General features: G+C 34.9%; 1 long non-coding RNA gene across 3 annotated transcripts; it reads right to left on the bottom strand.

The window, feature by feature from the left end:
- Positions 1-6,378: 6,378 nt before the first annotated feature.
- Positions 6,379-8,538, bottom strand: LOC136231289 (uncharacterized). 3 transcript variants are annotated; one of them, XR_010689745.1, is made up of 5 exons: positions 8,315-8,537; positions 7,221-7,570; positions 6,993-7,066; positions 6,812-6,896; positions 6,379-6,675 (listed from the first exon to the last, which is right to left on the bottom strand). It is a non-coding gene; the product is annotated as an uncharacterized lncRNA (long non-coding RNA). The 3 variants fall into 3 exon arrangements; XR_010689744.1 differs by having other exon boundaries at positions 6,767-6,896; positions 6,993-7,570; positions 8,315-8,538; XR_010689743.1 differs by having other exon boundaries at positions 6,993-7,570; positions 8,315-8,538.
- Positions 8,539-16,636: the final 8,098 nt, after the last annotated feature.

Raw genomic sequence — 16,636 nt, 5'->3', positions numbered from 1 at the left:
GTATGATGCGGACATCTTTTCAACAAATTCCAAGTCCAGGTTAGGGAAGTAGCAAGGTAACAAATTTCGTCAGGTATGTGGGGAAAGTGGTTCAGAAGAGGAGGAAGACACACTTAAAGTTCCAGTATATCTTTTTTTTTTCTTTTAAGTGTATCTCCCTGGGTGGATCTCTCCGATGGATCTCCTTTGATGGATCTCTTCGGTGGATCTCCTTTGATGGATCTCTCCGATGGATCTCCTCTGACGGATCTCCTTCGATGGATCTCTCCCGATGGATCTCTTCGGCGGATCTCCTCTGATGGATCTCTTCGGCAGATCTCCTTTGATGGATCTCTTCGGCGGATCTCCTTTGAAGGATCTCCTTTGATGGATCTCTTCGGCGGATCTCCTCTGATGGATCTCCTCGGCGGATCTCCTTTGATGGATCTCTCCGATGGATCTCCTCTGACGGATCTCCTTCGATGGATCTCTCCCGATGGATCTCTTCGGCGGATCTCTTTTGATGGATCTCTCCGATGGATCTCCTTTGATGGATCTCTTCGGCGGATCTCCTTTGATGGATCTCCTTTGATGGATCTCTTCGGCGGATCTCCCTTTGAATGATCTCTTCGATGGATCTCTTCGATGGATCTCCTTCGATGGATCTCCTTTGATGGATCTCCTTTGATGGATCTCTTCGGTGGATCTCCTTTGATGGATCTCTCCGATGGATCTCCTTTGACGGATCTCCTTTGATGGGTCTCTTCAGCGGATCTCCTTTGAAAGATCTCTTCGATGGATCTCTCCGATGGATCTCCTTTGAAGGACCTCTTCGATGAACCTCTTCGACGGACCTCTTCGACGGATCTACTTGGACGGATCTACTTCTGGGCACCTATCCGATGTGTCTCCTCATGTGTATCCTTTGGGGTTACTTGCTCACTAAGGAGGCTTGGGATTACTTACCCACTAAGGAGAATAGGGGATTACTTGCTCACCAAGGGGGGACAAGTCTGACACCAGCCTGCCCACTATATTTACTGTTTTGCCATTAATAATTGTTGTTTTGTCATTAGCCCTTATTTACTAGTTTGCCACTTGTTTTCCATTATCCCACCTTACCCTTTTAGGGTTTATCTATTTAGTTATAAGTGAACACCCTTTATTGTAATTTCAACTTTAGGTCTTGGATGATATAAATTCATCCTTTTCCTTGTAAGAAATACAACTTTTTATCAATCAAATTATATCTTCTCTTTGAGAGTGTTTTTAGGGTTCATCCCTCTTAACAATGGGGATTTCTAATTCCTTCAAGTTTAGCTTGTAAATCTGGGGGTTTCACGGCTCCTTCAAGTTTAGCTTGAGAATATCTTTGGTAGTTTACGATTGAAAACTATCGCCCGTTACCCGATCTGTATCAATGTATGTGAGACTACTAGTAACAAACTAATTACTGGCGAATGGATTCCAACCAAAAATGCATCAAATTCGCCAGTTATTAGTTCGACAAAAAAAAAACATTCTAAAAGAATTTTGGATGGAAAATTGTAGTCAATTTAATGCAATTTCCTTTCACTAGCTGATAAAATCATTCCGAGAAGCTTTCAGATGGGATTTGTGATGGAATATTGATAAAAAAAAATTGAAATGAATTAAATAAATAATGTTGTGTTACATTCTAATGTTTGGATTCAAAAGAGCTACTACCAGACAAATGGTTGCTGTTTCAGCCTCAATTTGGGAAAAAAAAAATTAGACATAAATTTATTGCTAGATAGATAAAGGAAGCAAGGTTGATGGTGTTGCTCGCAAAAGGCTTTTATCTCTTTTAGTTTTGCTCAAATTTGTACGCATGTACACCTTCCAGAAGTTCTCACCTGCAGAAAACTGATTATATGGAAAATTTGTTAATGAAATATATTGAAACAAACCAGCAACTGTAAAAGCACACATTTTTAATAAGATTAATTTCTATGAATTTTTTTGAGTAATAGTAATGTGAATATGCATTTGAAGTATTACATAATAGTATGTTCAAAGGTGTAAATGTCTAATAAGATGCATACCTTAATATAGAAATAATCGTCACAACACTTATTGAACTAGGATAAAAGCCGGATCAAATTTATCATAGGCTTTATCTTAGTTAAGAACATAAGGTAAATGTCAATATCAAATAATATAAGCTTAGGCTGGCAAACAAAACCAAATTTCAAATACAAGTAAATATCGATCTAATTTGAGAGTTTACCGAATAGAAATGCTTAACACGATGCCAAAGCAGTCCCACCACCAAACCACCATTATCTAGGTGCTCCATAAACATATGCATATCATGACATAATTGAACATGTAAAAATAATAGGCTTAATATATCAAAAGCTCTCTGAACTTGTCTAAAAAGATTGATTGACCCGTGAACTTATATGGTGTCTCGTTAACCCTCCTCAACTTGTTTAAAATAACTTATTGGCCACCTGAATTGGTTTAAAGTAATTTATTGGCTCCTGAACTTGCTTACAATGATCCATTTGCCCCCTATATTTTTTTAAAGTGATATACATTGCAATTTGTTTAAATCTGTAAAATGAATTCAAAACTTAGTTTAGAAGGCTAATAAGACACACTCTAAGTTCAGGGGCCAATCGAACTTTTTGGACAAGTTCAGGGTGCAACTGATGTATTAAGCCAAAATAATATGTTTAATTGAAAACCAAAAGCTTGGGTAGCAATGGCATAACAAGCATAAGCATGTTGATTTTATCCCTGCTAATGAAAGTTGGTCTTGTAAGTTATCATTAACATAATCCATTGCATGAAAATATGTCAAAAAGTAATCATAATGCTTATGGGTAGTTCAAAATAAAGGTTTGACAAAAGAAAAAAGAGTGTAAAAAAAAGGAAATTTTGTTATAACCATTCAATATAACATAATTTGCATTATAGTATAGTAAGTTACGAGCCACCAAATTTGATTGGAAATAATATACATATATCATTGTGGCTAAAGGAGCATAGGCCATCAACCAAAATAGAAACATTGTAAAGAAAAACAACAGTACAATCCAATTGCATAGCCTGTGCCAAAGTGAAAACATGGAATAAACAAACAATAGATAAAGCAATGGTAATAGATAAATCCAACACAGAAATTTTCTGATGCAGCAACAATCAAAGACATAAATTGGCTTACAAGGCAACAACAACTGCCATTTGACCAACGATTCAGTAAACTCCTTCTAAGCTTATGTAGTGGAATTGGAATACATGTGTAGTCTTCAAATTCAAGAGTTAACCCAGTCAAGGAATAATTCAAATCAAATTGCAGAACTTCAACAACCTTCATCAACATACTTTAAACAAAATTTTCAAATAAAATCGACTGTTGATGGAACCAAAAGGCACAGACGGAAAAAAAAAAACCTTACAGCAAATACCTTTGTTGTTGATTAGAGTGTGTAGAATGTCCTCCTATCCGTGAATCCCTTTTCGGCTCCGAGTGTGTAGAACAATTGAAGCAAAGAAAAGGAGCATCGCATTTCACTCATGCCAACAGAAATGGTCAAAGAAGGTGCAGGTGAGGGATAACTGAATGATGGTTCTTGTTTTGAGAGTTTGTGGTTCGTGGGTACTGGATCTCTAAAAATTAAAAAAGAGGGGAATACATCATTTCATTCCCGCTTGTTTTTTATTTGGGAAAATTACAAAACTAGGTCAAATGGGAGGCCCATTTACATATTTAACACATTTACTCAACCTATTACATATCTAGACTCATTTTGTGTGACTTTCCAAAAATACCCCCAATATTTACGCGCGGCTCGCCCCATCCCGTCTGACTTCGCATATTCCATACTATGCGAAGTCTGCGAAGTAAATGTTTGGGTTTGCTTGATGAATTTAGTTCGCATATGCGAAGCCTGGATGTGTTTTGAAGCTAATTCGCGAAGTAGTATATAACAAAAAAGGGCAAACAACAACGGATTATAACATTCAAATCATAACATTATCAAAATTTACAAAAAGATTGCCACAATAACAACATTCAAATCATAACATTATCAAAATTTACAACAAGATTGCCACAATAACTAATCCGGTACCAATTTTGAAACGAAGATTACTCATCCGCTTTAAAATTGGCACCGGATTAAGTTAGGTCCACTTTGAAGATTGGCACCATAGGATGGACGTGTCCCATGGTGCACCCCGAGATTGACACAATCTCTCCTAACGAATCATTTCAGGAGTGAATGTGTCAATCTTGGGGAAGTTCATCCCTATACAGGAAGGAAAATCATCTTCCCTGCAGCCCAGTACGCCGCCTTCCAGAAAGGGATGTTACGTATTCAACCATCTACAGAAAAAATTAACCGTATTAGTTATGAAAAAGGACGATTTTGGATTCGCGAAATGAAAATTAGCGAAGCATGCGAATATAAATGTGCATGGGAAGAGGTGATTTTACTTCGCATAACGATTCTTTCGCGAAGTCTGCGAGGTCTGAAATGTGACTATCTACGTCGCATATCGATGCTTTCGCGAAGTCTGCGAGGTCTGAAACGTAAGGATCTATTCGCAGACTTCGCGAACTAATAGATTCGCGAGGTAGATCCATATGTTTCAGACTCTTTCTCTTCGCAGAACGTCGCGAATTCATCGATTCGCAAAGTAGATCATCAAGTTTCAGGCTCGTTCTCTTCGCAGATCTCCGCGAATTCATCGACTACGCGAAGTGAATTCATAGAAAACGCAGGAAAAACAGCAGATACTTACATTTTTCGCTCCTAACAGTATGATAAACTGGGAAGAACGACGGAAATAACGTAGAATAACCATTTCTGGAATGGTAACAAGAAGAAAGAAACCAATTAACGAACAGGAAGATGAAGAACCATGGCTTCGTTTTCTAGGGTGAGGAAGTTGCAGAATCAAGAGATGAAAAGAGAACTTCATTGTGATTTGGAAACATGGTGCAGATTTCATGCAATTTAAAGGCAAATAGGAAGATCAAAAGTCTTCAAATCATTAATGGAGGAGCCAAACCGTTTTCGCGCACCAAGGAGAACAGGGGAGAGAAACCGATAGAGTGAGGGGAAGTGGGAAGGGTAGGGGTATTACGGGAAAGTCACACAAAATGAGTCTAGATATGTAATAGGTTGAGTAAATGGGTTAAATATGTAAATGGGCCTCCCATTTGACCTAGTTTTGTAATTTTCCCTTTTTATTTTCATTTTTTTAATACAGATTTCACTGAATACTGGTTACAGGAACAAAGAAAAATATTTACAAAAATATTTTAATTATTATGATATAATAATATATGTGACAACTAAAAATAGATTGTGAAATATTTTATTCTTAGTTACAACTATTAATTGTAACAAAAACATTTTAATTATAAATTTATTTTATTGACGAAATTGATAAATAATTTGTTAGTAGATTCTCACTTATAACAATTATAAATATATTGTCATAGATTTTAAATTTTTAGTTACAATTATTAATTGTAACAAAAAATATTTTAATTACAACTAAAATTTGGTGTTACAAATTAATAATTAATTTGTGATAATTTCTTTTAACACGTCACATAATTAATTTTTGTGATAACTCACTACAAAAAAAAGGGTCTATTACGACGCTAAAATTTAAGGCTTAACGACACTTTTCGATGTCCTTAAATGCTTACCCACGCTTGCCAAAGCGTCGTCACAAGCGTCATTAAATCGCGTGTCGTTAATTTTAACGACACATAAAACATGGTGTGGGTAAATTTTTTCCGACGACATACTGCATACAAGCGTCATCATGTTTCCAACGCTTACATTTTTAGCGTCGTGATTTTTTTATATTATTTATTTTTAATTTCAGAAATTTCCACTACGTTTTAATAAAGCGTCGTAAAGTGATGTCGTTATTTCACTTCGGAAAATATTGATAACACCTTGAATGCCGCAACACTTTAATTTAATAGCATCTCCAAATTGACGACATTTAATTAAAAAATCTCTACATTTAACTACATAAAGAAACTATTACGTCCCAAATGCAACAGCTTTTGAATAGCAACACAAAATTATTTTACATTCTCTATCTAACAATATTTTTATAAATAAACAGCTGAATTTTGTGACACTTCAATTAACGAATTAATGGTGATTTTTAAAAAAATAATTAATGGTGATTAATTCAGTCAGGATATGTTAGATATTTATTATTTATTTTACTAAATTAAATTTATTGTTATTCTTCAGAAGTCACTGAACTCTACAATCAATTAAGCAATGCATTAAAATTAATTAAACTAAAAGAAATTTATAACTAATAGCTATAGTTCTATTACCAAAGTCCATAAAAAAATTAGTTATATCACCAAAACAATAAGACCAAATATTATAAGTACCACTTCAACAGTGTATTAAGATTGAAATAAGAAGAATTTTACATTTGTGCTTCACCTTTGAAGAAAATTATATATACACCTCGAATGAAATTATACACAATCCAATTCCTCTAAATGTGGTAGTAAATAAAGTTTCAAACTGATCAATGTATACTGAAAAATACTACCAAGTAATATCTTGGGCGATTACCATTTGAGCAGCATATGTTGAGGGCATAAACAATACAAAACCACCATCAATGCAATGTCGATTTCTCAACACTATTGCACGTCTTGGAGTAAGGTATCTGCAATTTTAACATATATATTCTCTAGATTACACTAATGTATAGGGAAAAAATTAGTCTCAAGGGAAAACTAAAATAAAATAAAACATACCACAAAATAGGCAGTAGCAGCAAAAGTTAGAAATTCATTATCTACCTCAACAAGTGCAGTTCGCCAGTTCCTTCTTCTACAGTTCAGCAAATGATATATGGGAAGCTGTTCAATCTGATGATTCAAAGACCTGTAATGACGTATCATGAAAGACTAATATATTAGATATAATTACTTAGAAAAATTATAAACAGAAAATATGAAATGTTAAAGAGAACATCATCACCTTATGGTTGTTTTGTTGCTTCACTAAGCTTTCAACCTTAAATGATCTGCCAGTCTTAATTTAAGGCATAAAAGCTGCATAGTTTAAAGGAAACGTAAGGACTTAAGATAAATTGCCATAAAAAATAGAGAATTTCAATTCTAAGTAGATAGATCACAATCATGCCATAAATGTCAGAAGTTCAACTTATGCCTGAAGTTAATCACTTCAACTCCCCAAAAAGTTCACCTTCAAAGATAAATACTTATATCTTAATTCTTCACATTAGGCAACCTACAAAACAAAACATGAGATTCTTAACTTCTTAAGTTCACTGAATTATTCTCCATATAAGAACAAATTTAAAATGAGGTACAATTGCAAAAAAACAAAAGCCTACTCAAGTGGCCATTTCAATGAAACACAACCAGATTTAAAAATTAACCAATAACCAAAACATTTGCCACTTAGATAAGCCATTTCAAGGAAGCCAATGGTCACTCTCCCAAGCAAGAGGACTGGAGAGGCGTTATCAGCATGGAGATATAGAACATTGTCATACATATCTACTCAAAACTGCAGGATGAAAACCAGCATTCCTGAAAGTCAAACAAGTAATTGGTTAGACATCAGGAACCAAATAATTTTTCATAAGAACTTTTTGTTCGATTCAAGTTACAATAAAATGATTAAACTAGGTGACTCAATTGCTTCCACACGACTCATAAAACTCTTGGGCTTGGCTGTTTGCTTTGCTTTTGGGTCAATATCTTGGAACATTTCTTCCAATTTTCCACGCTCTTAATTTCTCTATGCAAAATCATGACAATAGATCAATATGGAAATAAAGAATATGGTGAAATCGTTCTATATGAAGAAGCGTTGACATTAAATTACTTTCTCAAAATCAAAATTAATACAAAACCCATGATTTAATCATCAGCTTCAGACTTAAATGTTTGTTTTTGAGTCAAAAGTAGCAACGTTTCTTCCTAATTCATCTACTTGAATTTGGCTCAAAATCCCAATTCCGACTAATTTTGTATGTAAGAAGTTACTAAAAGCATAATTTAATACTTAAAAATATTGATAGCCAGTTTTTTTTATACTTTTCCTTCCAAGTTATACAAACTGCTTTATATATTACGATAAAATATTCTATTCCTAAGCACAACCTAGTCAAAAGAAGGAATTTGAGAAAGGACCGATCAACATACCAGATCTAATACATGTAACAAAATTAGAATACCAAACACACAAGAACAAAGAACAAAGATCTCAGAACTTAGAAGAAACTAAAAAATAAGCTTTAAAGAGAATTTCAGAAAAGACAGGGGAAAAACCGATTGGAGAAACAAGAGTAGGCAGAGAAGAAGAGTCCGTGACAGTTGAAGTAGGCAAACTGATGGTCGTAACCTTAGCAGCGGCAGGGCTATCTTCTGGGAAGAATATCTTTCTAATCCCCAAATTTGCACTACCATCGGCAAAAGATCAATCGCATCGTTATTCAAGGGTTATTTAGGTCTACAAGTCAAGGGGGAAAACTAAAAAGAAGGGGGGGAATATATTTCATTCAGGCGGCATATTTGTTTCTTTTCAATCTCTTTCTTTATTTGATTTTTTTTAATTTAAACATTTTTTTATTTTAAAAAATACTGATTTGTTTAAACCGTAATTATTATTTTTAGTTTCCACAAAAAAACTAACATTATCAAAATATGGAGCAAAACTAAAAATGTCTTCAAATTAAAACAATATAAGACACTTTTTATTGATGCTTACAAATTAAAAGTATCATTAGGTGACTGTAAAAGCAATACATATTAAAAAAACGTGGTTAAATTTTAAATATGAAATAAAATATATTCAAATGAAAAACTATCGGGACACTATTCCACGACGCAAATTTTAAAGCGTCTTTAATTTTGTAAAAATACCGATGCTTTTCATAAAAACGTAGTTAATTTTTTAAAAATACCCTCACATAATAAAAAGCGTCGTTATGTTACCTAAAAGCCGACAAAAATGAAAAAGTGTGGCTAAATTTTAAAATATAAAGACACATAATGAAAAGCGTTGCTAAAAAAGTGTCGTAATATACCCTTTTTTTTGTAGTGACTATAAACTTGTTGTTATATATTTGATATTTATCGTTACAATTTTAATTGTCAGATAAAAAATTGAGTTATAAGTAAATTATTATTGTTACAAAATCATTTATCTATTTATAGTAATTTATAAAAATTGTTATAAAATTAATTTTTGTGATAATTAAAAAGTTATTGTAACAAATAATGGGGTTTTTGTTACAATAATGTTTGTGATAATTAAATTGTTGTCACATATACTATGATTTCTTGTAGTGAACGCTTTTTACGTTTCATGCAATCATATACATATATTCTGTATCAAATAAATCACATTTAACATATACACATATTCATTTTAATCCAACTATCCCAAATAATGTTTAACAAGTTTCAGTTTATATTCATTCATGACAATTACAACAATTCACAAATTCATATCAATACTTATTCACATCAAACACCACAATTCTCAAATCACAAACACAATTAAAGTTTAAATTCATATCATGTTTATACTCACAAGTACGCCGTTAATTTTCTTAACGACGGCTTATACCCTCCTCCGGGATATCTTCAATATTATGAGCACATTGTGTGGTGTTTATCATATGATTTAATAAAAAATTACAGCCTCTTTAAACATATGATTAAATAAAATTTACAACCTCTTTAAATATAAATATAATTTATCATATGATTAAATAAAAATTACAACCTCTTTAAACCCAAAATTATTTGATTATTGATTTTTCATTTCATTAAACTTGTTTTCATCAAATTGTATTTGTTTCTATATTAATATGACCTCTTAACATTAAAAACCGTGTAGCTCCTCCTTCACTTATCCAAATAAACTAATTCTGGTTTCATTTTACTCTAGACTCATATATGCATGTCATACTAAAATTTTATAAAATTTCCAGGTATACATAATGTATTACAAAAAAATTCTTCAAGACCTATTTTAATAACGATTTGCCTCTACCAGTTTCACTAAATTGCTCATAACTCGAAAGATATAACTCAAAACGATCTGATTCCTTTTCCTACTTAAACTAGACAAATAGGAGTATACCATATGCAAAATTCAGAATTTTATGAGTTCTGTATAATTTATCATAGAATTTATAATCTAACCTTGTGTCAACACATATGTAACACATCACACATGAACCTCTTTCCTAGTTATATCCTTACATACAAATTCAATATTAACCAAACTTTCCAGAACACTAGTTAAGCCATAAAGAAACATTTCTTATTTATATCATATCTCTAAATTAAGTCTTTAAAGTCTTCATGAGTAGATTTCAGCTTAAAGCTAGTCTAATAGATTATACCTTATCTCCTAAAATACTCAACCAAATTGTACACAACAAATTTTGGTGTTTAGCTAAGACATAAACTCAAAACTTTCTCTTCTTCAACTTCCTCAACGTGCACTGCGCCTGCTTTGTCATACGCACCATCCGGATCTTCTCTGCCTCTCGGAACCAATGAGCTGCCCTAGCAGAATTCCTGGTAATTTTTGGCAATCTTTGGGCCTTTCTATGGCCAACAGTAATCAATGTAACACCTTGTGGCTTTTTACTTCCGCTAGTTTCTCTGGAACGGTATCTCTTATTGACAGCTCAGATCAGCACATTTGTATCAGTTTGAACTCGGCTGGGGGTTTGTGCAATATCTCCTTTGTCTATAGGAAAACAACAGTGAGTGGAAGGAGGGAGCTGTGGGAAAGTTTACTTCATTGCCAAAGGAAAAATGGCTTGTCCTTGGAGACTTTAATGTCGTAACATGCGCATATGAAAAGACCGGCTCCAGGCCTTCTGTGAGTTCATGTACTGATTTTCGTAATTTCATTCGGCAGGGAAATCTTCTTGAGATTGACACCACTGGCTGTTGGTCCCGTGTGATTAGTTCCAAGGGGGGGTTAGGAACTAATATAACTTTTTCGTTAATTAATCTTGCTTGCTTAATAATTTTGGTGAGTTTATTCACTCAGCTTTGGTCAGCTTGGCCGAACTTAATGCAAGACAGCTTTAGTCAGATGCTGACTAAGACTGTTTTACTTGAGAGTTGGGAGTTGACACTTGTGTGGTCAGCTTCCAACTCAGCACTCCAATTTACTCAGTGTCAGCTTCTAACAGTTTATATGCTGAGTAAATATAACAGGCAACACAAGCATATATATATATATATATATATATATATATATATATATATATATATTTGAGAGAGTTAGAAATTACTCAGTATCACTTATCCTGGTTCGGCCTATCCGCCTACGTCTAGTCTCCAGAATCCTCCGGGCTTTCAGAATCCAATACTGAGCTCTTTAAGGGTAGAGCACAAACCGATTACAGGCAGTTGAATATGCAAGAGTACCTTCCTCTATTCGTCTACTCAACTCCTACTAAGTGCTACAACCCAGCACTTAGATTTCTCTACCACTAAGTACTCAATCCCAAGTACTCAGCACGCACACTCTCAATATTACAATTGATCACACACTTATTCCTTTTAAGATAAAGAACACTTTAGATGATTACAAACAATCAATCTAGCATTTACACAAAGAATAGAAGATTGGTGTAAGCTTTCTCTTTTGTTTTAAGTGTTTTGAATTTGTATCTTTCTCACTTGTAATTTTCTGTAAATCGGCAATCTTCCAAATGATATCTTTGTCCCTTTTATAGTTGAGATGTGAGGAACAAATCATTTGAAATTGATTTTTCCTTTGAGTCCAAAACGGCTCTTTTGGGGAGACAAACTTCTGGTCAGCTTCAGATGTGCAGGCCAATCTTGTCTTCTGAATTCTTCAGACGTCAGACTTATCTTCTTCCTACAGACTTTGTCTTCTTACGGCAGTTTGTCTTATAGCATCGAACAGTTGACCCATGCATCTTGGAATTTGGCTTTTGCGTAATTCAAGGCTTCTATTATTGGTGCAGACAGTTGTCGAATTTGTCTTTTTAGCCAACGGATCATTCATGTTGTCCTGAAGATCACTCAGCTTTACTTCGATAAACATTGTCTTTGATTTTCACCAATAATCATACTGAGTTCTTTTTCTACTCAGCTTTCATGGTCAGCTTCGTTCTGTAGAATCTATTTCTTGGAGCAGACTTCTTCTGGGTTGAGCTTCGTTTAACTCAGCTTCTTTGATCAGCTTTATTCTGAAGCTGTTGTTCTGAAGATGACTTATCTTCTCTTATGCTGAGTTGCTCTTTACTCAGCTTGTGTTGTGTTCTCATGCTGACTTTGTCCTGTCTTAATCTTTATTTCTTTTTGCATTTATACTCAATATTGAACAAACGGATTAGTATAATTAAATCAAAGCACTTAAATTTAATTGTCTCTTAATCATGGATTAAACTTAAATGATTTTGTCAAATAAAAATCTTGTGGAAAGGTGTTTCAATAAACTCCCCCATTTTGATGTTGGCAAAATATTTAATTTATGGAACTCAGTATTGAGATTCCCCATGATTGAATTACATTTTATTCTTCTGAAATTACTCCCCCATAAGGGTTGCATGTATTGTCTTAACTCATCTCTAAACCTTAGAGAAAACATGTTTATACTGACTTAGTTCGATCCTAGACTTTCTAAGTTCTTCTTTTAGATGAACTTAGGTCAATTTTTAGAAGAGTTCAATGTTTACTCAGTTTGATACAATGAATAGGTTTAGCATAAGAGTTAGTGTATACTGAGTATATTAATTTGAAGTTATTTGTTTGTTCAATTTTCAGACAGGTCAGCATATATCATAAATTAATAAGCATCGCATATAGTTAAGTCAATTTGAATGAAAAGGATACTTAAACATATATTCAAGTCATCAAGCATAAATACAAAGTAAGCTAAGTCCTAAGTTGACTAAGCTATTTCTTCCTATTAACTTGTGCTTGATGAGCAGCTTGATACAATTTTCCTTTGCCTTTTTCCTTCCGCTGCTTACTATGTTGGGGTTTAGTGTCCTATAGACAATTGTTCTAGGATACAAACTTAATGTAAATGAATTGTTCTTTATATCATTTGTTTAATGAGATATATATTTTATAACTATATAAAGGCAATCCCTTTTAAGCACTAAATAAAGTCTAATAAAAGGAAATCTGTAAGTTTATTTAAAGTGATTATAAAGTGTTCATACAAGCATGAAGTGAGACAAAACTTTATAGTAAACTGATAAACTTAAAACCACCCCAAGTCAAGTGATATGTTTGGGATTGACATATCACTGTTGAGACTTGTATGTAACAATGTCTTCTGTCCGACAGAAAGCTGATCTCACAAGCTTCATATATACAGATATCTGGACAGTTACATAGATCCGATGAAACGTTGTTCATTAGGATTGGGGATCCGATTTCAGATAATAGGATGGGTAGATTCATCCTTGTCACCTATTCATCTCATTGGTATTAATAGGTATAACTAATCCTCAGACTCAAAGGAATATTAATTGGTATTCTGGATTACGGAATGTGATGCTTTGACTCTAGTGTAACACGATCCTTAACAGAGATGACTCTGGGGTGTGAACAGTAGACGTTGGGTATCACAGGAAGTAATTGCGGAGTCGTTATATATTGGATTGAGCATTTATCACTCCTGATAAATGGGAGATACATCCATGGATCGCTTGTGGAAGACTCGACTCTAAATCCTTGCAAGGTGATAGCTTAAGAGTAAGAAATACAGATTTCACTTAACCTATCTTTTTGAGTTGACTCGGCCTGTACAAGTAAAACGAACGTCTCGCTATATGTGACTTGACATCACCCATAGTCATAAGATTCAGTTCAAGGATGTAGTTGATAAAGGATCGAATTATACTGTAACTAATACAGAAAGGTTAACGACAGAATCAACCTGTCTTCTTATAGCTCTGGGGGAATGATTACGGACTTGCTAATCACATACTCTGTACATCATTCCGTTATGCAAAGATTAAATATAATTCTTTGAAAATTAATTTAATAACGTTGCATACGGCTAGAAGCAATAAGAACCTAATGGATCACACATAAGACTTGGAACCTAAAAGAGAGATAGATGTTAATTAATTGATAGAAGCCCAATTTAGCCCAATAAGGCCCATGGACATAAGGGGGTCGAAATTCATGTAGTGATATACATGAATAATTAATTTGATTTTGTTAATCCTAATTAGATTAGGAATATGAATTAAATTAATTAAGAGATAATTAAGTTAGGAGTTTTAATTAGATTAATATACTCCTATTATTATCCAATAAGGTTATTATTATTATCCTTAATATATTAGATATATAGTGAGATAATAATTAGGAATTCTATTCCGAATGGAATTCCTATTCAGTAACCTAATTCTATCTAACTAGGGATTAGATACAAGAGATTATAAATACCCCTTCCCTTGAGATTTTCGAAATCCAAGCAAGCCATACCCTACTTGTGATTTTCAAAATTCACCTAGTCCAAGAGAGAGAAAATTCGACACCCCTAGTTCGAGGACGAGATTTCTCTACGGCTTCGTTTGATCAATTGATTTTCATCTATTTCTTTTATCCTTGATCTTGTGTTGATTAGTTAGAGGCAATCTACTTTGGTTTCTATTCAACGGTTGATACTAAATTAATCTTCCCGTGTTTTATTTCGTGTTTGGGAACTCGAAGAAGAAAAACAAACAAAAGGGAGAAATTCGTTTTACTACTCCTATATCAGGTCAGTTCACGATTTCGCGGATTCCCGGAGATTGAACCGTCGGATCGTCGCGATATTTGGACAGGAGCTTCTAGACATATTCTTCCACGTTTCCACCGAAGGGATTATCGTTCGGAGGTCTAGAAGGTCTGTTTCGGATAGGGGAAGATTGGTAGACAGTTTCAATCTCTTTTGAAGTTGTGGGCACTTCGTTTGCAACGGTAGATAGAACTTCTAAAAGGTATTTCTTCTTATCCTTCTTTATATGAAATAACGGTTAACGGATCTTGTGGTTAAATGGAAATATGTTAAAAAATTTATATTTCCGTTGCTATACCTTAGCCTAATTTCCAACATACTAGCTGAAGCTTCACCTGTGTCTTGCTGAGTTCCAACAACTTGTCTTTTCTCCCCCGTTTTGCCACCATCAGGTGGAGGAGGGATGAAGGTATCATTGAGACCAGCACGAGTCAGCTTGACGGAATAAGCTTTGAGGCGCTTTGTGCTTTCAAATAATCCATCAAGGACAGGAACTCCATCATCCAGAACAGCACCAGGGACGCGGATAGTTGAGCTGATCATGCTGAGCATGTATTCCTGTGACTTAGTTAGACAAGATATTGCTTCTGCGAGCTGGGCATACGATTGATGGTACATTTTAAGCACAACCTTGTCATAAATGTCTCGCTGGGCATTTGTGTGACGCACATGGCGAAATAGGCTTTGAGTGGTTTGGAGGATAGTGTTGGTTTTGACCACATCAGTTTCCATCTCCTCTTTGCTCAGATTCAGAAGGCGGACAACTTCACTTATTTCATCCATCGTACACTGGGAAGAAGAAGATAGAAGATCACGAGTACCAGTCAGCTCAAAAGACAGCTTGGTAAAGCAGTAATCTAACTCAGCAGAGGTGGCATAGCTCGTGTTGATGGTAGGTAAGGCATTAAGCTGTCCTTGAAGTGAATTCATGTGATTCACCATCATCAATATCAACTCAGTCAGCTTGACAAAGGATTCTTGCTTGGGTTGCTGGGATTGGACTGAGGTTATGACACTGACTAAATCTTTGAGATTTTTGATCTCATTGAGAAGCTGAGTGACAAATGAAAATTCTTGTGATTCAGCATTTACGGACCCAGCAGCATCGGCATGAGAATTATGTAGATCCTGGAGGAGATGTTGAGCCGAGTCGATGATGCGACGGCCGGACTCAGTTGCATTAAGATAGGCAAATTGTGCCTCAAGATTTACCTCAGTGGCCGGAATTCTAGTAGCACCAGATTGAGGAGGTTTTTGGTGTTGTCCTTGAGTAGAAGTGTCAGTATGGTCAGCAATTGGACTTTGATGTGGATGAGCAGCAGGAGCTGACTGCTCAATGTTCTGCAAAATAGGAGGGGAAGTTGGTGGATCGGCAGAGATAGTTACCTGCTCAATATGAACTTGAGTTGGTGCAGGAGGAGGCACTTCAGGTTGAGCAGGATTTTCCTTAGCTTGCTTGTCTCCTTGAGCAGCTAGGACCTCGAGTTCTTGCTCGGCTTGGTTTGGATTTTCTGGAGTCTTGGCGTGTTGCTCGGTATGAGTAATAGAGGCTTGGTTTTCTTGTATGGAGGGCTCAGGATGGGATGAGAAGAACTTAAAGTGAGTAGTTGTAAGGTCCGTGATTTCATCCATTGGAGGCGAATCATCCAAGAGGTCAATAGCTGGAGATTTGTAGGCCTTCTTCTTAAGCCTTCTTAACTTTCTTGCCTTTGGAGGAGGTGAGTCAGCAGGAATGGAATCAAGAGATGATTCAATTCCGAGATCAGTGTTGATCCCTTCCCTGACTATTTCTTGCTCTGGGAGCTCAGCATCACCTGACTCATCCTGTACGACTGGATTTTCAA

This window comes from Euphorbia lathyris, chromosome 5 (assembly GCF_963576675.1).
Source record: "Euphorbia lathyris chromosome 5, ddEupLath1.1, whole genome shotgun sequence".
In the NCBI taxonomy this organism is placed as follows: Eukaryota; Viridiplantae; Streptophyta; class Magnoliopsida; order Malpighiales; family Euphorbiaceae; genus Euphorbia; species Euphorbia lathyris.
This window is presented reverse-complemented; position numbering and strand designations above follow the sequence as displayed.